Here is a 21400-nt window from a genome sequence, read left to right as displayed (position 1 = left end):
TTAATATAATGAAACTATCCCAGGGAACTGGATACCCCTAAAATCCAATTGGTGACCCGAAGGTCCATCAGTGGATGCATCACAGCTCTGCTGCAGGGTGCACAGAGGCAAGCAACAAAGCCAACTCCGTTGTCAACAAACTAAATGTGTGCAAAACATTCCAGAGATGATTGATACAAATAACCATGACATTAGCACACTGATCCAAAGGTGACCTAGCACACTGCTCCGGTTCTGTGGGGCACCACACCTTCTTCCAAACTTCCTCACTAATGTCGAGGAATCATATTAGAAGAGCTCTAAAGGTTCTATTCATTCCAAGGATACCTTATACTTTTTTTTTTTTTTTAAGAAATCCATGTATTTAGTTTGGCATGCTAAGTTTTTAAAATATTGAGTTCTGGGGCCTCCCCAGTGGCGCAGCGGTTGAGCGCTGGGTTGCGAAGCTGCCCGCCGCCTCTTGCAGCGCCCGCGGCCTCTTGCAGCGCCGGTTCGATCCCCAGCTGCTCCCCGGCCACCGGAGGAGGGTCCCACTTGGCGCGCAGACCTCTCCTGCCGCCCGCTGCTCCCCTCAGCAGTGTACTTCAGTCCTTCTGCCTGCTCTGCTCTCCACTCTGGCTCTGGTGGATTCTCTTACCCTCCCGTGCTTCTGACTGTACCCAGTGCTTGTATAAATAAATAAATAAATAAATCTTTAAAAATAAATAAAAAAAACATTAAAATATTGAGTTCTGAACTGGCTGAAAATTTAACCTAAATTATTACCTTTTTCATGTTATATTTAATTGAAATATATGACATACAGTCCCTATGAAAAACAGTATGGAGGATTCTCAAAATATTAAAACAAGATCTACCACATGACTCAGAAATTCCACTCCCGGTATCTACCTGAAGAATGACAAAACATGGACTTGAAGACATGGATGCACTATGCTCACTGCAGCCCTATTTCCAATAGCCAAGTCCTGGAAACAGCCTAAGTGCCCAAGGACAGAGAAGTGGATCAGGAAAAAAAAAAAAAAAAAAGTGGTATATATGCATCCATGTGAATACTACTCAGCTATAAAAAAAAAAATTAACTCTTGCCATTTGCCACAACATGGATGAAGATAACGTTAAGTGAAATTAGACAGAAGAAGAAAGACAAATACCAATTGATTTCACTTATATGTAGGATATATAAAAACAAAACAAAGAATCAGAAAAAACCAAAACAACAACCCCTTGACATTTGACTGCAACATCAAGGCAAGCAGAAGGGAGGGGAGCAGACTGAGAGCAGGGGAGAAAGATGGTAAAGGATTATTGGGACTTTGGTGGTGGGCATGGTGCGAAAACATACATTCTCAGAGGTTTGACTCCATAATCCCTAAAACAAATACAAGGATATAAAGCTTTACCTCAAAAATAAATAATCCCACCCCCCAAATATATGTCCTATGAATTAGGGTACATGCACTATGAATCCTTTGTGGTATGTTTTGATTTGGGTTTTTTTTTTTTAGCCTTTTTAAAAAGAAACATGATGATTAACAGGTGACATATAAATATTCTAAAGTGAATTAAATAGCATTGTTCTTAAGAAAAGTCTGTATCTTACTCATGATATAAACTCACTTTGAAAGCCAGAACTCTGAACAGAGGAGCAAGAACTGGAAACACTGAAGTCCGGCACCTCAACACTCAGGACAAGTCACCGGAATCAGCACTTTGGTTTCAGCAATAGGAAAGACCATTTTGGCTGAGTCCAAAAATGCAAAAACAAAACACTTGAAACACAACAAAAACACTTTGTAGAACTAGACACTATTTTAGACATGCATTTAATTTTTCACTTCAAGGCATTTGATTCTGAATTAAGGCTGGGGTATTCATGTGATGAGGTAGACATGCTCAGCCCCACACATCGGAATGACTCCCTCCCTCCCTTTACCTCCCCGCTCAAACATTATCTTAAAAGAGACCTTCCCCCATCTGTACACAACCACCTCCATCTTACATGTCCTACCCCATATTGTTCCTATCACGATCTGATATACATGTGATGAATGACTGACCGCCTCTGTCCCCCTGAATATTATCCCAGTGAAGACAGAGGCCTCTGTTTTATGCTGTGACCAATGACTAGAAGAGTGGCTGGAATTAATCAACACATTTTTAAAGAAATGAGTATGTGCATGACTAAGTGAATGGAAATAAAAGCCATTTCAGTTATTTTGGACTATAAAATGGCTCGGGTCTTCGGATTCAAGTATGCAAATATGCAAGTGTAGAGCATAACTTTGAATTTCATTCTCCATCAACGTCTGATTACCTACTGATTAAATCTGACAAGCTGCAAAGGAAGAAAAATCATTATTAGATCCCAACCTATCATCTACAACAATCTAAGTATAACTAATGACACGTTTTATTATACATAATAGCTTTTAGAGGGAAAATATATATGGCCACAATCTCAGTGTAAAACATTTTCAAGGAACTTTGCTCTACATAGCCACATAAATATGTAGTTAAACTTACATCTATAAACGTAAACTGTAAACATACCAGAGATAACATTTCATTTGTAAAAAGATCATTTGGAATCTAATCACAAGTTGTAATGTGAAATTCACTGAGGCATTTCTATCAGATATACTAAGTGTATGTGTATAAATATATATATACATTTTGCATTTGCACACACATACAACTGTATCACTATATCCGAAAGGGAAGAAAATGATCACTTTCGCAGTGAATAATTCTCAGTATAATTAAACAATAATGATATTATTCCCACCTTTAGATGAGAAGGTATTTGACACATGCCCTACCTGGGTGTACAAAGTCACACAACTATTATGTGCTAGTGTCAAATGATGATCAAATCTCACTGAATCTAAGGTACACATAGATTACCTGCATATATAAAGAGTATTACTCTTTTGGAAAAACTTTTGACATATAGTAGACAGAAAAGTATATTTGATGTATAGCTAGATGAATTTTTTCCCCATTCTCATTTTTGTACTGAAGGAACATTGGTTTACCATACTATGTATAATACAGAGGTTTAGGATCATCCTCTTCAGATGCATGTTACCAAACCACACCCACAACCAGTTAGATGAGTTTTCTCTGAACTGAAGACATCCATATAAATAGTCCACAGCTGGAAATAAGTGAACAAAACACTCAGAATGTTCTTGTGTTTCCTCCAGACATGAACCCCCTTCCTAAAAAGCACTGACTCTAGGGCCTCCCCGGTGGCGCAGCGGTTGAGCACTGGGTTGCGAAGCTGCCCGCAGCCTCTGCAGCACCAGTTCGATCCCCGGATGCTCCCCGGCCACCAGAGGAGGGTCCCACATGGCGCGCAGACCTCTCCTGCCGCCCACTGCTCCCCTCAGCAGTGTACTTTGGTCCTTCTGCCTGCTCTGCTCCCCGCTCTGGCTCTGGTGAATTCTCTCACCCTTCTGTGCTTCTGACTGTACCCAGTGCTTGTATAAATAAATAAAAATAAATCTTTAAAAAAAAAAAAAGCACTGACTCTAATACTGATGATTAGTTGACTGATTGTTAACACTACAGGTAAAAACACAAGGTATGTTCGAGACACATGAACATAGCTAGAGACCCATGCTCATAGTAATTGGTTTATTATTCTCATTGCTTTGTAGCATTTCGATTGAGACATTATATCACGGTATATTTAACATTCTAAACTTGAGCATTTAAGCAGTCTCCTTTTTTGTTATAAATGATATTGTACTATATATACCCTTATACATGTCTCTGAAAGTTCCAGAGATTTTAGCATAGAAGTTTTGTCCACTAGATTTATAAAAATATTTAATATTTCTTGGATCCTCCTCTCAGTGAACTCATCCTTGAATTTTTTTGTTTATGGGTAACAGAAACCTGATTGATCTTTTATCAGTTGACTTATATTGGCCTTATAGCTGGTAACCTTAATTTTGTTCATTAATTTCATTAGTTGATACATTCTTTTGAATTTTCTAGGGACATGTTATCTGAAAGTAATATTTTATCTTTTTCTTTTTAATTCCTATATATTTCTTTGTATTACCTTGCTGTACTGCCTACCACCTCCAATAACTCAATGTTTAATAAAAGTAGTGATAGTAGACATCATTGATTTGTTTCCAACATCAGAAGGAAATTTTCAATATTCCTTCATTGAGTAAGATACTTGTTTTAGTTTTTTGGAAATAGTCTTTACCAAAATAACTCCCATCTAATCTTTGTAAACCAACAGTTTTAAAATTATAAATGTTATGTTTTGTCAAATGCATTTTCTATAGTATTCTTTAATATCCATATATCAAGAAAAACTAAACTAGAAATACCCATCTCATCTAAACAGCACATATATTAATGTAATTGTCTTAAAAATGATTGTAGAGTATATTAACATTTTTTTAATCAAGTTCACAGTAGAGCTCCTTCATACTACTTTGCTGGCACTGACATTAATTAGTGTGGAAGGACAAAGCCTGATGAGAAAACCTCAGTCCTCCAGAGTACAGATGTGAAAGCCACAGAGAACATACTCAAGCTTTAATTCTAGTGATCCAAACCAGCTGAGAGCATGGTAAGATAGCTTTCTTAAGTGTAGTAACAGCTTATCCTCGAGGAAGAAGAGTGAAAGCTGATAATAATTCATCTAGCATTGTTTTCCCAGTTTTGAGAGACAAAGCAGGGGCTTTGTAGACATTCTGGATTATAGTCTTTTCTACTTCCTATTTGGATTATTCTCTCTTTTAAGACTTTTCTTTGTATTTCCACAAATTTATCATCAAGTTTTTTCCTCTAAGATCTCTTTTCTTCTAACCTTGGTCCTTCATGAACAAATCATTTCCATGTTCTTTATTACTTAAGCAAGGGTTATGTTCTTTTAGACCACAGGTCTCCCAAATGATCCACTGAAGTGTGATTTTTAAAAAAGCTATTAGAGCCTGTATTATATTTTGATTAAAAAAACAGCACCAATGGCTGGTCTTTACACTGAATCCCAGCATGTACAGCATGATTGGTGCTTGGGGATCCAGAGCAAAGAACAGGGGTAGCAAGACTCAGAGAGGCAGAGTAGGCAATCCAATGAGTTTTGTAAGATTTCAAATGCTGGGACATGGATTAGCAGTGAATGTGTGTCTCATTCAGTGCATGTACTTGTCTATTATCTGGTTTTAACTATATTTTTTTAATACTTTCTTTTTTTAAGATTTATTTATACAAGCACTGGATACAGTCAGAAGCATAGGAGGGTGAGAGAATTCATCAGAGCCGGAGCAGGGAACAGAACAGGCAGACTGACGAAGTACACTGCTGAGGGGAGCAGCGGGTGTGGCAGGAGAGGTCTGCGTGCCATGTGGGACCCTCGCCAGTGGCCAGGGATCAAATCGGAGCTGCAGAGGCTGCGGGCAGCTTCGCAGCCCAGTGCTCTACCGCTGTGCCACCAAGGGAGGCCCATTAACAATATTATTGACTAATAATTTTAAAAGTGGACAAGTACCTTGTAATGATTCCTGCAAATATATATATATAATATATATATATATGAAATTGAAGGTTAACACTGATAACATAAACACAAGCAAACATAAATTCAGACTGATTCTTCTTCCTATAGTTTCGTCCTCTACATTATGATGCTAAAAATGATAAGCTAATCAGATCTGAATTTCTGAAATTTAGAAAGTGGAAAACTACTGTCACAGTGAACCTTGCTATGTATTTTGCCTTGCTATTTTAGCTAGCACAAAATAATTAGCACAAAAATTGAAAACTAAGGGCCCACAATAGAAAATTGGGATACTATATTTTAAATAATTCTCAATTGTCCAGTATTTCTCAAGATGTTATGAATCCTATGAGGTTTCACACTTCATAGTAAAAGTCAGAAACCACAAACCATCTGGGAAATACCTTTCTTCCCAAGGTAAAAATGGCTGAAATAATATCTAACCCTCTAAATAAAACCCTGAAATTTAATCTATATCATTAAATATCATAGGCAACTTTTTTTGATGTTGCTGAAAACCAGAAGCAGCATATATTATAACAAATTACATATTATTAGGGGTTGGATCATAGAAAAGTTATTTCAAAATTAACTCCCTTCATGGTGTTAACTGATTCTGCTCCCTTCAGGAAACAGTCAAGTAATTATTTTTCCTATGAATCACCAAAAAGAAGAGGTGAGGATATATTTTTTTTTAAGATTTATTTTTTATTTATTTATTTATACAAGCACTGGTTACAGTCAGAAGCGCAGGAGGGTGACAGAATTCACCAGAGCCAGAGCAGGCAGAAGGACCAAAGTACACTGCTGAGGGGAGCAGCGGGCAGCAGGAGAGGTCTGTGTGCCATGTGGGACCCTCCTCCGGTGGCCGGGGAGCATCCGGGGATCGAACTGGCGCTGCAGAGGCTGCGGGCAGCTTCGCAACCCGGCGCTCAACTGCTGTGCCACCGGGGAGGCCCTGTCAAACATCCTTTTTCCAAATGATTTTTCTATAGTTACCTTTCCAACTTAATGTTAAAACTGCTTCTTCAAATTTAAGGGACAGGTGGAATGTGTATGTTGAGGGTGTGGGTGTATCTGCTAGATGGTACTGTACAATTCATTATCACACAAAATCTTAGCAAGTATTTTTGTAAAGAAAAAAGTACATGTTGACTTAAAGTTCAGTGATAGCTCTTTTAAGATTTTAACCCAAGATAAGCAGTGAGTCCATATGTTTTTGTGATTAGCCTACATCTCATAAAAATAAACATTTCTTATTTTCAAGTTCTTGTTTTTATAAAACCACAATTACTAGCTTAGTGTTCATAAGTAGACACTCTTGACTCAGGTTGCCTAGGTTCAAGTCCTAACACTGCAACTTATCTCTCTCATGACTTTGGCCAGATCTTAACTTCTCTGCACCTGGGTGGCCTCACCTTTGTCTATAGGTTTAATGATAGTCTCCAGCATAGGTGGTGGTGGCAAATAGGACTTGAGAATGAACTTATAGTGGCACATTGTATAATCCTGCCATTCAGTGACCATACTGCAGTAGTTGCCAGTGAATGATGCTCAAATATGTCTCACTTGTGGGGTTATCTTGTGGCTAAAATACTATAATGTTCCCTAAAAAATTTTCAAAAGCATATCATAAGGAAAAGTAGGCAAGTAGGTAAGGTCTTTAAATAAATAGTGTAGGAGATTTTTAAAAATGAGCCGTGGCCAATATATACACAAAAATTAATTTGAGATGTGTTATGGAGTGTGTGTGTATATGTGTGTGTGTGTGTGTGTGTGTGTGTGTGTGTGTGTGTGAAGGCTAAACAATAAAGATTCTGGAAGAAAGCTTAGGATAACATCTTCATGTCTTTGGCACAGGGAAAATTTCTTAAGACACAGAAAGTATTAACCATAAAAAGTAAAAACTAGATTTCATTAACAAAATATGCTCAGCAAATTACCATTAAAAAGTATAGAAACATGCTACAGAATTGCAGAAAATACTTGCAAGACACATATCCAAAAATGGAGTCTCACCTGCAACACATAAACATTAAATTAACAGAAAAACAAAAACCGATATGAGAAATGGGCAAAAGACATGCAAAGGCACATGAAAGGATATCCACAGGGAAAGCCAACATATGAAAATGTTACAAATTAAAAACAGAAAGACTGTACACCTACAGAAAGACTAAAATTAAAAAATATATATCATATTCTAATATGCAACATATTCTAATATGTAAAGAATTCTCTTACACTGCCAGCTGGCCTGTGAATTTGCATACTTTAGATAACTATTTGGCAAAATCTACTAAAGAGTGATATATATGTCATTCCTATGACTCAGCATTTCCATTCACAGTATGTGTGTGTTGGGGTGAAGGAGGGAGGGATAGGAGGGCTCTACATTGTATCCAAAACAAATGAGAGGACACATCCACAAAAAGATGTACAAGAATGTTAACAGCTTTATTCATAACGGCCATAAATTGAAAACAAGCCAAATATCTGTCAATAGAAAAAGAAACTATATCCAGATAATGGAATAGTATATAGCAGTTTCAAAACAAGTAACTCACATAAAAGGAATAATGTGGATGGCTCACAGAAGGACACAAAAGTGGATATATTTTTATTCCTTTTATATGAAATTCAAGAACAGACAAACGAAGCAATGGTAACACAAATCAGAATACTGACTCTGGGGATGAGCATAGACTGGGAAGGAATTGTAAGGAATTTTCTGGTGTTCAAAAATGTTTTTCATCTGGATCTATGTGTTAATTTTACATACATATTATATATATATATGTAAAATTTTAAGTTGCATGCTTATACTTTATCGCTGTATGTTATAGCTCAAAAAGTAAATAATTTGACCAGAAAATTAGAAGTTGTTTCACACGCAATTCAAATGTTTTTCCAAGAAAATCTCAGATGTCTTGAATCTATAGATGAATGTAAGGTGTTTCAGTAAGTTTATAAAAATAGGTAATGTTCTTGGAAAATTAAATTTAACTAAGTTTTAAAATCCTTATATATATTAATGGTGTATGGCTTTGAAAATAAGTATAATTTAGGATTCTGGGGCAATAGTGCACTCTCTCCAGGCAGACCACTACATTGTTATTAGGTTTACTTCTCAGTTATGAAAGTCACTGACATCACCATGTAGCAAGATTAACTAAACCAAAGGAAAATAAGAAGGCAGGTCAAAGACGAAATTAAAAAAAAAAAAAAAAAAAAAAAACTTGCAAAACACTTATCTGAGAAAATACTTCTATCCAAATACACAAAGAATTCTTAAATCTCAATAACAACAAACAACGCAATTTAAAAATGGGCAAAAGATCTGAACACACACTTCATCAAAGATACATATATATATGGCAAATAAGCATATGAAAAGATGCTCCACCTCACATGTCATTAGGGAATTGCAAATCAGAACAATGATAAACCACCACATACTCATTAGAATGATGAAAATCCAAAACACTGACTCCAAACACTTGTCAAGAAAAGAAACAACCAGAATCCTCACTCCTTGCAAGTGGAAATGCAAAAAAGTACAGTTGCTTTATAAGACAGTTTGGCGCTTTCTTACAAAATGAGATGTAGGTTTACCTTATAATCCAGTTATTGGATTATATTTGCCAAGTAAGTTGAAAAGCCTGAACAGGGATGTTTATGGAAACAAGATGTCTTTCAATAGGTAAGCAACAGAAAATTTTAACAACTCAATGGACTACTCAAGGAATATAGATACAAAGAAATGTTATTCAGCAATAAAAAATGAGCTGCCAAGCCACGCAAAGACAGAAACCTTAAATGCATACCGATAAGTGAAAGCAGATCATATGAAAATGCTACATACTGTATGATTCTAAATATATAATATTCTGGAAAAGATAAAACTATAGAAAGGTACCATTGTTTTACATCTATTCAAACCCCTCCTCTTCCTTGTATGGATGCCTGAGTTCTATGGTTAGCTTCCAAGGGTTGGTTTTAAAGTTTGTCTTGGTCTGACCCTTTGGTTTCTCTATATTCTACATATAAGTGACACCATCTGGTAGTTATCTTTCTCCTTCTGGCTTATTTTGCTTAGCATAATCCCTTCCAGCTTCTTCCACGTTACTGCAAATAGCAGAAGTTTTATCTTTTTTGATCACTGTGTAGTATTCCATTGTGTATACGTACCACATCTTCTTGACCAACTCATCTGTTTTGGGGTATAGGTTGTTTCCATATCTTGGCTATTGTAAACAGTGCTGCAATAAACAGGAGTGCAAGTTTCCTTTTGAATTAGTGTTTTTGCATTCTCTGAGTAGGTGTCTAGGAGTGGAATTGCTGGGTCAATAGCAGATACATTTTTAGTTTTTTGAGAAACCTCCACAGAGCTTTCCATAGGATCTGGGACAGTCTTCATTCCCACCTTTGCTGGCACTTGTTGTTACTGGTCTTTTTCATATGGGCCATTCTGACTGGTATGAGGTGGTATCTCATTGTGAGTTTTTTTCTTACTTAGACTTAGTTTTTAGAGCAGTTTTGGATTTGCTGAAGAGTTAAGTAGAAAACAGAGAAATCCCACTGTATGTCCCTTCTCTACCACATAGATTCCACTCTCATTGACATCTTGCGTTAGACTTTTATTTGTTGAAACTGAGAGAACAATATTGATACATGCACTGGTCACCAAAGACATAAAGATATTGAACATCACTATATAAAAAGTCCCATGAATCATCCATGAATCATGAGTAATATCAGCCTCAAAGAGGGAGGGCAGCATTCCAGCCCATTTCATCAGCAACAAACAAAACTCAAGTATAACTTGGTTCCAAATGAGAGGCAGAAAAGAATGCCTACTTTTGCCTTAGCTAGCACCTGAACACAGAGGTGAGCCAGCCCCCTTGGGGAAGGAATAGGGAGGGGACAGGGCTCCAGTCAAAGCCTCTGCATCTCAGGGCCATCTCAGCGCCTTTTCAGCTCAGGGATGCCAGGAGAAGTTTCTGCACTTCCATGACCTCACATTAATCATTCATAAAAAAAGGATTTGAATGATTTTTTTTAAAGATTTATTTATTTAGAGAAGCAATGGGTACAGTCAGAAGCGCAGGAGGGTGAGAGGATTCACCAGAGCCAGAGTGGGGAGCAGAACAGGCAGACTGACAAAGCACATTGCTGAGGGGAGCAGTGGGCACAGCAGGAGAGGTCTGCGCGCCATGTGGGACCCTCACCAGCAGCTGGGAATTGAACCGGTGCTGCAGAGGCTGCGGGCAGCCTCTCAGCCCAGCACTCAACTGCTGCGCCACCAGGGAGGCCCTTGAATAAATGATTTTTAAGGAATACTCCAACTCTAAGCACTCTGTGATTCAGAAAAGATTTGTTGGAGGAAATTGAAGGAAACAAAACCCAAATTAGAACAACTGCCTCCAAAAGGAAAGTCAGTCTTCTGGACATGACTCAGGGAAGGAGAGGTGATGAGACAGAGTAGTGGGGAAACTACAACGCCCAGAAAGACTCAGTTACAGTAGAAATCTTTACCTGAATGGGAAGTAAATGGCCTATGATTTATTCAGCTATTTACAGTGATTATCTGAGACACACCTACAGAAAAGAACTGGGGGGGAAAAATCCAAAGTTTCATGCTTATCTAGACAGAAGATCATTTTATTGTGTGCCAGCGACTTATCTGTATGTCTGTAAATGACAAAAGCTGCTATCTTTACATTTTATTATAAGCATTAATGCTATATCACTGCTCTTTGGGGACTCATTTGTTAAGTGTGCAAAATTCTATGTGCTTGAATAATAAGATGCACATAAAGACATTTGAAATCTAGTGATCTCTTGACATTTCACTAAAAGTCATAGCAGTGGTCCGTGGGACAAAGAGAACACTTCACCCATGAAGGTTGACTATTAGCTTTGTTTCATGGTCTGTAAATGAGTTATTAAACTCCTCTATAAAGTTTTATTACTGCTCTAATCCCATTAATAACTGTCCTCACTTTAAATGTCCTGCTGTTTGTGGAATATGGCAGCAATGCGCTACAATCATCGCTGTCCAATGTTAGATTCTTTTTCTCTAAAGCTAAGGGCATAAAAGAGAAGGCATTAGAGACACTGTGCAGCACTGATTATATCATTTAAAGACAAAAACAAAGAGCCAGATGTTAGCTGTGTCTCTTGATATGGGTATAACCTGCTTGACTCCACATTTCCGTCTTTAGTTCCCGAGTGTCAGCAGCCTAGACATAAGGGAATAAAAGTGAATGTATGTTTCAGCACATTGTGAAAGCACTTACAGAGAAAACGATTTACATCTTAATAGCTTTCTTTCATTACATTAACTTCTCTGCTTTCCACTTTGGAGACTGCAGGAATGGTCATAAACATTGTAAGTATAAGGGAAAAAAATCACAAACTCTAGAACTGTGAAGGAGCTCTAGAGGCCTTAAGACAACCTCCCACTAAGCACTAAGTTGCTTCTCTGTTCCATCTTTACAAATATGTAGCACTCACAGTACAAAGCACTCACTCTGTCCTGAAGTCCAGGGCTCCCTACTTGAGTCTTCAAACTCAAGTTGGGAAGATGTTTCTATGCTGAACAGGAAGTGGATGCCCTGCAACTATTACTGGGACTCAAGGTCCTACCTTTTGGAGCAACTCACAGCATGAACCCACTCCTATCTTACAGGAGAGTTGCCCTCACACCTAAAGACAGCACCGGAAGCTCTATCAGTTACTTATGAGACCTACATCCCAAAGTCTTCCACTGCTCTGAAGAAGGCATGGCTCTATAGGCCTCACCATTATAGATGCCTGGAAGCTAAGCAGCCTCTAGTACTATCTGCACTGCTTCCTTAATGTTTCACCCAGAAGTAAACTCAAAATCCTCCTTCACATACAGGAGACACTGGCCGTCCCATGTTTGGGGCATCACACAGCTCACCCTCCTGAAACACAATGTGGTAGAAAGAGTAGCACATATGAACAAATGGTACAAACAAGGGCAGGAGAGCCAAGTAAATCAGTGAAAGCCCTATGACACAGAACACACACGAAAATAGAAATATTTTACTCATTACAAACTAAAATAGGCACTTAAGTTTTGTTTTTTTTTAACCTAATTCATGTTGGATAGGAAATTTGCAGGATCTTCTGATTCTTCAGAAGATTCTATTCAGAAGTTCTATTCTAAGAATAGACAGTAGTCTTGCCAAACTACATATACACTAAACATCACTTTTAAAATGGTCTTTCCGGCCAAAATAACTGACTGTCCACAAAACATGTGCGCTATTCTCTCCAAACTCTGGAATGGCTGCTCAGCCAGGCTCTCCACTGCCTACTCACTGTTCCTTATGAGGCCGTGAGACTGTCCTTACCCATAATGTGAGCACAAGGATGCATCATATCCAGCTGGGTTTCTTTGTAAGTTGTGGTAAAGTATAGATAACATAAAATTTTACCATTTTAACCATTTTAAGTATACAATTCAGTGGCATTAAAAACCTGTCCATGTGCAGCTCTCACCACTCTTTCTGACCATTTTCATCATCCTAAAGAGAATCTCTGTACCTGTTAGTAATTCCTCATGCTCCTTCCTCCTGCCCCATGGAAATTATGACTCTTTCTATGAGTTCATCTATTCTAAGAACTTTATCTAGTATGCTTTCAAAGTCCATCCATGTCGTGGCATGGACCCATATTCTGTTTTTATGACTGAATAATAGTCCACTGTATGTGCACATGTGTGCATGTGTGTGTGCCACATTCTGTTGTCCACCTGTCCCTTGATGGACATATGACTTGTTTCTACCTTTTTGTCATTGTGAATAATGCTGCACTGAATATTTGTGTCTACGTATCTATTTGAGTATCTGTTTTCAATTTTGGGGGCATATGCCTAGGAGGGAAATTGCTGGATCATGTGGTTATTCTAAGTTTAACTATTTGAAGAATCACCATAGAGTATTCCACAGCAGCTGAAGCACAGTACATGAAGGTTCTAATTTCACCATAACTTCAACACTTGTGATTTTCCTTTTTTTTATTAATAACAGTCATCCTACTTAGTGTGAAGTAGTGTCTCTTTGTGGTTTTGATTTGCATTCTCCTAATGATAAACAATGCTGTGCATGTTTTCACGTTGTAATTGGCTGTTTATCTTTTTTTCTCCCTTAAAAAATGCCCATTTAAGTCCTTTCCTCTTTTTGTTTTTTAGGTTGTTCAGTTTTTTTGTCATTGAGTTGTTATCTTCACTCTAGCTGGGGTTCTTAAGAAGCAGGTGTGCTTTCTCCACTGCTTTACTCTTCTGTCTGCTGGGTGCAAAGGATTCCAAGACCCAGGGGAATAGTGGAACCATGACAAGAAAGGCGATGGTCACCACATGGAAGAAAGCCACCAACAGACCAGGAGTGGCACATATTCTACTCTTACACAACTAATAAACATCTTTTGTGTTAATCCACTGAAATTTTGGCACCTAGTTTTCCATCACCTAACATTGCCCAATTGTAAAAAGACTTTTTGGCTGGTCCAACCACTATGGAGAGTTGTGTGGAGATTTCTTGACCTGCTAAAGATAGAGCTTCCATATGATCCAGCAATTCCACTCCTAGGTATTTACCCAAAGGACACAGAAACATCAATTCCAAAGGGCACCTGCACCCCTATGTTTATAGCAGCACTGTTTACAATAGCTAAGCTTTGGAAACAACCCAAATGCCCAAAAATAGATGACTGGATCAAGAAGATGTGGTACATATACACCATGGAATATTACTCAGCATTCAAAAAAGATAAACACATGCAGTTTGCAGCAATATGGATGTTGCTGGAAGGAATCTTGCTCAGCGAAATAAGCCAGAAAGAAAAAGAAAAATACCGGATGGTCTCACTCTTAGCAGGAATTTAGAAAACCTAAATAAGGGACCAGGAAAAAGACTAATTAATACAAAGTAAAAATCAAAATCAACAAGCAACTATAACCAGAGACATACTATGGGGAGGAGGAGGGGCGGGGAGAGGAAGGACTAGGGTCAAAATAAGGGGAGGGGAGGTTAATTGTATGGGGATTATAACCAAAATGAAAATGCATACCTTGTGCAAAAATGAAAAATGATGTAAGAATTATATAAAATAAAATATTAAAAAATAATAATAATACAGGTAAAAAAATTAAAAAGACTGTTTGGTTGATCTTGGAGTCCTTGATTTCCATCCCCTCGATCTCATCCCCATCAGTGCCTCTTGGTATGGTCTCAGGTCCTCCTAATCAGACTCTTTCAATTAATACAAACTAATAAAATGATCATTTTGTTAAGAAGGGACTTATTTATCTGTAGTTTGAATTTCTCTATTTCTCTTTTTGTTACTGAGTTACTTTACATGATAAGATCTTGGGGGTTGGAGGAGGAAAGGAGGGAGAAGAAAGAAGAAAATCTAATTGTAAAAAAAAATAAACAGCTCTACCATCACATTTGTGGATTTCTCAGTAATCTACATTGCAGTCTCTATAGACGGTAAACTTGAACTCATTTTAAATTTAGCCTGAGACAGTCTGAGAATCTAAAAACTTATCTTTGGCTTCACGTCTCTCATTCTAATGATCTGCTTGCATGGTCCCATGTGAGGCCCACTCTGCTATTTTCAGTATTTATTTTTAAATACTTATGCTAAATGTATTAATTATACATGAAAAATTACATATGTTATCATCTCATCCTCAAAACAAACATATGAAATAAGTACCATTATTGTAAATAGATTAAGACCCAAAGTATCTCCCCAAATACACCGTAGACTCAGGATTCAAATGCAGCTTTTTCAATTACCATACCATATTACCCTCTTTCACTCACATGCTAACTTCTCGAATTACTTCCTCAGTAATGGGTTTTTTTGGTAGATAGCATCAAAGGTCTTCCAGAAGTGATCTGTGCTGTTTATGGGAGGCACGACTCATTACGTGCTCTTCCTTGACACTGTTAAAGATTCACATCTATTACGTCTCTCCTTCCTTTGCAACAAGTTTTTAATCTCATCTAATCAGAAAACTTATTAAATGTCCTCCACTTTTCTTTAATACTGAAAAATCTTTTTTTTAATGATAATATGGTTCTGATATTTCAGAGCATGTCAGTTAAGAAGGCTAGCCCAGCTTTGGTGAGGAGACCCTAGGGAAGGGAAATGCCAACATGTCAGCCATTCTATCTCAACGAAATGTTACAGAAAGAAAAGTAGACAATTCTGTTACCACTTTGTTCCCCATATTTCAAAATTAAAGTCAGACAAATCAAAGAAGCAAAAATAAGATCACAACTTGCAAGTTTTTCACACCCAAACAATGCTCTGCTACATCCAAGATTATGGTCTCAATTTCTGCCAGTGATCATTTTGCCAGTCTCTATATGAACAATGGATCAGAGACTTCTCATCTTCTTTTCCAATGATTTCCTGTTCCCACGGTCAGTGCTTCACAAATCATCTCGAAACTCCTAGCAATCAGCAATTAGAACATTTGAAATTTAAAAAACCAGCGCTAAAAGAATTCTTATAATTCAATAATAAAGTCTACCCAATTTGAGTAGATATTTTTCAAAGAAGTTATACAAATAACCAATAAGCCTACAAAGAGATACTCAAAATCATTAGCTATTGGGGAAATGCAAACAAAAGCCACATGAAAAATGTACACCTCACCATTAGGACACCATAACAATACACGCACACACACACACACACACACACACACACACAAAATTTCTTCTATTTTAAAATATTCCATCTGGTTGATTTTTCTCAGGCCTCTTCATTAAGAGCACCAGTCATGTTTATGTTCTGTCTCCATTGCCAACGATAGCCGTCAGTGTCTCCATTCGGATTTTTAAACCTCTTTTCTCCTTCACTGCGTTTTGTGACCCCCTGAAGCCTATCTACCACATCCCCGGGGAGCTTTCTGTCATGTTTACTTGGTCTTCTATAGCGTCAAGTGTGGCTTTCAGTTCTGTGATCCATCATGTCCAGTGTCATGATATTCAAGTTCCCTTCTGCTATTTCTTCCCAAGTTCTCCTAATCTGCTCTTCCTCCCCTTCTCTATTTCGAGTCTCCCTTTAGCTCTGCTATCTCTCATTGAGCTTTTTTTGGAATGAGCCTGTTTGCATCTCTCAGATAAAGAAAAAGTGAATTCTTCTGCTTCTTTTTCAATGTTTGTTCTTTCTCTGCTGCTCACTTGCATTTTTCCCCTTCAGCTTTTATGGACAGTTTCTTTCCTGATTGTTATTCATCTTTGAAAAAGAACATGGAACTCCCACAGAAGTGTGGAGAGGGACAATGGCAGCATCCAAGCCAGAGTGAGTGGGAGCTCACTTTCGACACTCAAGAGACCAGCGCAGTAGCCAGTAAGCCAATTCAACCGTAAGTTCCAACCACAGCCCCGCCTCAAAATCACATTTCCTCAGGTCACTGTCTTCAGCCAGTAGGCAAGATCAGGGGTATCATGGATGAGAGAAAGGGTCCCTCGTCAGTCTCCTCTCCAGCCCTCCATTTCCAGTTTCCCTAGTGCCTCTGCAATTCTGCAGTTACTCTGTAAGAACATCACCACCAGGCTAGACTGCATCTTGTCCCCCTAAAGACTGATGACATGTCCTTCAGAACTGTGGCACTTGGGGACATTATACCATGCTCAAGCTCCACTAAGGCATCTATCACTCATCTTTGCATAGAATTCACACTATTTGGCAGGATTATTTCATAGATCGTGGCTTAGGGTTTTGCAGATTTTTTAAAATTCATTGAAGATGAAGTCATATTTCTTTGGTTTTATGTGGCCTTGGGGACATGGAATTAAATGAAGGGTTTGGTTTTTTGGGGTCTTTTTTTCCTCCTGTTACTTTAACAGGAAACATTCAAATGAGCCTAAAATTCAAATCCTGAATTCATCTAGCAAGTAGTTATTTTTCACCAACAATGATACCAAAATAGTCCCAGCAGCTACTATTTGTTGGAAGTCCATTATTTGTTAAGTGTTTTACATACATTATTTTTCATTTAAATCTCACCAATATGCAAAGAGGATTTATGCTCTATTATGTCAATGAGGAAAGCAATTTCCCAGACACACTGCGAGGACAGAATGGGGTAACACGGTCTGGCATGTAATGCTTGGTACTCACTCCAATTCTGCTTCTCACCTCAACCAGGTGCCAACAACTTGGAGCTAAGGAACAGAGGCACATAAGACAGCCAAGTTGGAAGAGTCAAGGGAGAAAAGGGAGGGTAGAAAGTACTCTTTCTCTGGGGATATGACCAAAATTAATATACAGTAAATAATATTTCTCTGATTTTTACTGTGGTGGGCACTGTTCCAAATGCTTCACACACATTAACTTGTGCTATTTCACCACAAGGCTATGAGATGGATGGGTGGGTATATTATTATTACCCCTATTATGCAGTTAGGAAGCTGAAGCACAGAGACATTAAGTAGCTGGCCCAGGATTGCACAATTGGCATGTGGCAAAGCCAGGATCTGAAATGAGGAAGTTTGGTTCCAGATTCCAGCTACCATCCATAGTGTGATACTGTCTGGCTAATTCCCCTACACTAAACTCAGACTAAGTAGTTTATGTCACACACTTATACGCAGAGCTTTAGCAGGTTAACAGCATATTCCTAACTGTTATTTCACTGTATCTATATGACAATGCTTTGTGTATAAATAAGGGGAAAGTTGGAAAGATAAATCTCTTTGCTTCAGATTTATTATATACTTCTACCTTGATTATACTTTTCTTTTCGCACTTATAGAACTAGGGTTTCTAACAATGTCAAAAGAACACATTTTATAATACCAAATAGCTTTGCACTATGTCTTTAAAGAAGATGGAAAGACAAAGTTTGGTCCTGTGGAGCCATCAGGAAACCACTAAAAATGTGTAACAGAGCTACGTTTACTGGGTAACCACATGGAAGACAATCATTCATTATGGAACTATGACTAAGAAAACAGATATTTCAAGCTAAATCTGGTCTGATGGAATTTCAGCTCTCTGTATTTTTCATTTTATGGAACAAAATTTCAAATAGTGTACTTGCTCCAAGAGCAGAACATATAAATACCTCGAGGAGCTAGGGGAATGGCCACATATCTACAGGCATATGTAACCCCAAAAGTAGACTCCCTAAGTACAAAGCCCAGGACCAGATAGCTCCACTAGTGAATTCTATCCAGTTTTCAAAAGTATATAAAGAACATATACAACTCAGAAAAAAAAAATCAAAAAAATGGGCAAAGACCTAAAGAGAAACTTCTGCAAAGACAACATATAGATGGCTCAAAGGCACATGAGATAATACTCAACATCACTTATTATAAGGGAAATGCGAAACTACAATGAAACATCACCTCACTTCACACCCATGGTTTATAGCAGTCATCAAAATGACTACAAACAAGTATTGGCAAGGGTGTGGATAAAAAAGAACACTCATTCACTCTTGGTAGGAATATAAACCAGTACAGCCTTTAAGGAGAACAGTATAGCAATTCCTTAACTAAAACCTGAAATGCCCCATGATCCAGCAAACATCACTTCTAGGCATGTATCCCAAGAACATTAAAATACTACTACAAAAGGAAACTATGCACTCCTATGCTCATGGTCACATTATTCACAATGGCCAAGATATAGAATCAACCTGAATGCCCATCAATAGATGATGAGATAAAGAAATCGTGGCATATGTACTCAATGGAATACTACTCAGCTACTAAAAAGACAAAATCTTGCCCTTTTTGGACAATATGGATGGAACTTGTGGTATTTATCTAAGTTGGAATAAATCAGAAAGTGACAGAAAGTGACCAGATGGCTTCACTCACTTTGGAAAGAAAGAACCAGAGAAAACAAGCAGGCCAAACACAACAAAATAGCTCTGAGACTCTGTGAAAAATATAGTAGTTACCAGATGGCTGGGGTGGAGGAGGGAAGAGTGGATAGAGGGTCGTATGTGATAATGTAGCGGCCCAGGAGTTTTTGTGGTGAAAGTGTGAAATGTGTGAACATATGTGACTGTGAATCTCTACTCCCAGAATTGTATCATTATGTAAAATGAAAAATCAATAAAATATGGTTAAAAAAGAAAATTTTCTAAAAATAAAAAGATATAATTCACACTTCTCTCTCTGTTTCTCTCTCTCTCACACACACACACAACCCCATAGCACAGACAATCCAAGACAGAGATCTCAGAGATGACTTAATACTCCTATACTCCAGAACTGATCTTCAAATTTCTCCCTCCACAGATCAATATTTTTTATGATTTTCTGTAAGAACCTAGGTCTAATTGTATACTATAATTTATCAATCAGAATTTGTAGACACAGACATTTATATATAAGGAACTCATTTAACAGTCTACTTGTTAGTGTTTTGCTAACTAAAGCTTCTTTCCTGGGAGGGTTCATCTATCTCTAACAATTCATTTGCCGGCATAGTACCAGATGAACCAAGTATAGTGCAGCCAATTAACGCAGAAAACCATGGAAATGGGAAAAACAGGAAAGTGCCAGCTTTCACAGTGATCCATTAAGTGCAATAAACTATTGGTTAGTACGAGTGGCAAGACCAGAAATTAGAAGCTATACAATCTTATTGTAGCAATAAAAATGTAAAGACAACCATGGGTCCCACCTGATTGTTTCATTAAAGTTAAGCCAATCCTGTACCTCTCGAATGTAATGAAGGCTATTCCAGATAACCAATTTTCTCTGGGCCCCTCAAACAGCAGTGAGAACTAAGGTCACAAAGTGTTCTTGTCCAAGAAGGAAGATATATACTGAGATTTAAGTCAAGTTTTAACACAAGTCTATCTCCACCCAAGTACTGCTTAACAGAGAAAAGTTTTCCAAGCATCTTTCAGAGGAAAGGAAAGCCAATTTAGCATCCACCTGATACTACTCTTACTCTTGGTAAAACCTGAATGCAAAATTTCACATCGAATTTAAGTGGAGTGGAGTCCACTCTGTTGAGGTAAAGGTCAGTTTTTTGGAGCATTCCTACCATATATAATTTCCATTCTGTTCACTGAAAATGAGAACAAGTTCTAAAAGTTAGAGCAAAGGTACTGAATTAAACTTACTCTTCACGTGAGAATTTAGTTCAGATTCAAATCTTTACATATGGACAAGTTTAATTACCCTTGAGGTAAATAGGGGCCTTTGTTCATGCAGTTTTAGTGGTATCAAGGTAGTACAAAATAAGAAAAGTTAAACATGTGATGAAGTAAGTATTAAGTTTATTATTTAAAATAAGTTTATAAGACTACTTGTGCCTTTTCTGTGAACTTTAAAATAAGACACAAAGGCAACATGTTGTCTGATGTCATGTATATGAAATATTCACAATGGGCATATCTAGAGACACACAAAATAAATAAGTTGTTGCCAGGAGCTGGGGAAAGAAGTGAATGGGGAGGAACTACTAGGGGTCTGTGGTGTGGCTTTTTCTTGTTGCTGTTTGGTTTTTTAAGTAATGACAATATTCTGGAATTAGATAGAGCAGATAGTTGCACAACCTTGTGACTAAACTCAAAACCACTAAATGATGTGCTTTAAAATGGTGAATTTTGTGGCATGTGCATTAACTATAGTTTCTCAAAGTTATACTTGAAACAACTAAAATTTCACTAAAATTCAAAAGAGTATTTTCTAGAACTCTGGAGAAACTTCAAAATAAAAATCAATCCTTAAAATCAATCCTTCCTATATCACCAAATTTCTAGATAAGGAGTCCACGAACAGCTGTTAGGTGCAACCAGGCGTTCAGAAAGGAGGATTTCAGAAAAATGAGGTGAAATACTTT

General features: G+C 37.7%; 1 protein-coding gene across 2 annotated transcripts in view; it reads right to left on the bottom strand.

The window, feature by feature from the left end:
• Positions 1–21400, bottom strand: part of ULK4 (unc-51 like kinase 4) — a gene marked incomplete at its 5' end in the record, with an annotated part of 374670 nt that overhangs the window by 155996 nt on the left and 197274 nt on the right. The window lies entirely within an intron of this gene.

This window comes from Talpa europaea (assembly GCF_964194135.1).
Source record: "Talpa europaea genome assembly, chromosome: 11".
In the NCBI taxonomy this organism is placed as follows: domain Eukaryota; kingdom Metazoa; phylum Chordata; class Mammalia; order Eulipotyphla; family Talpidae; genus Talpa; species Talpa europaea.
The sequence above is the reverse complement of the archived record's forward strand: the minus strand, read 5'-3'. Positions and strand labels throughout refer to the sequence as shown.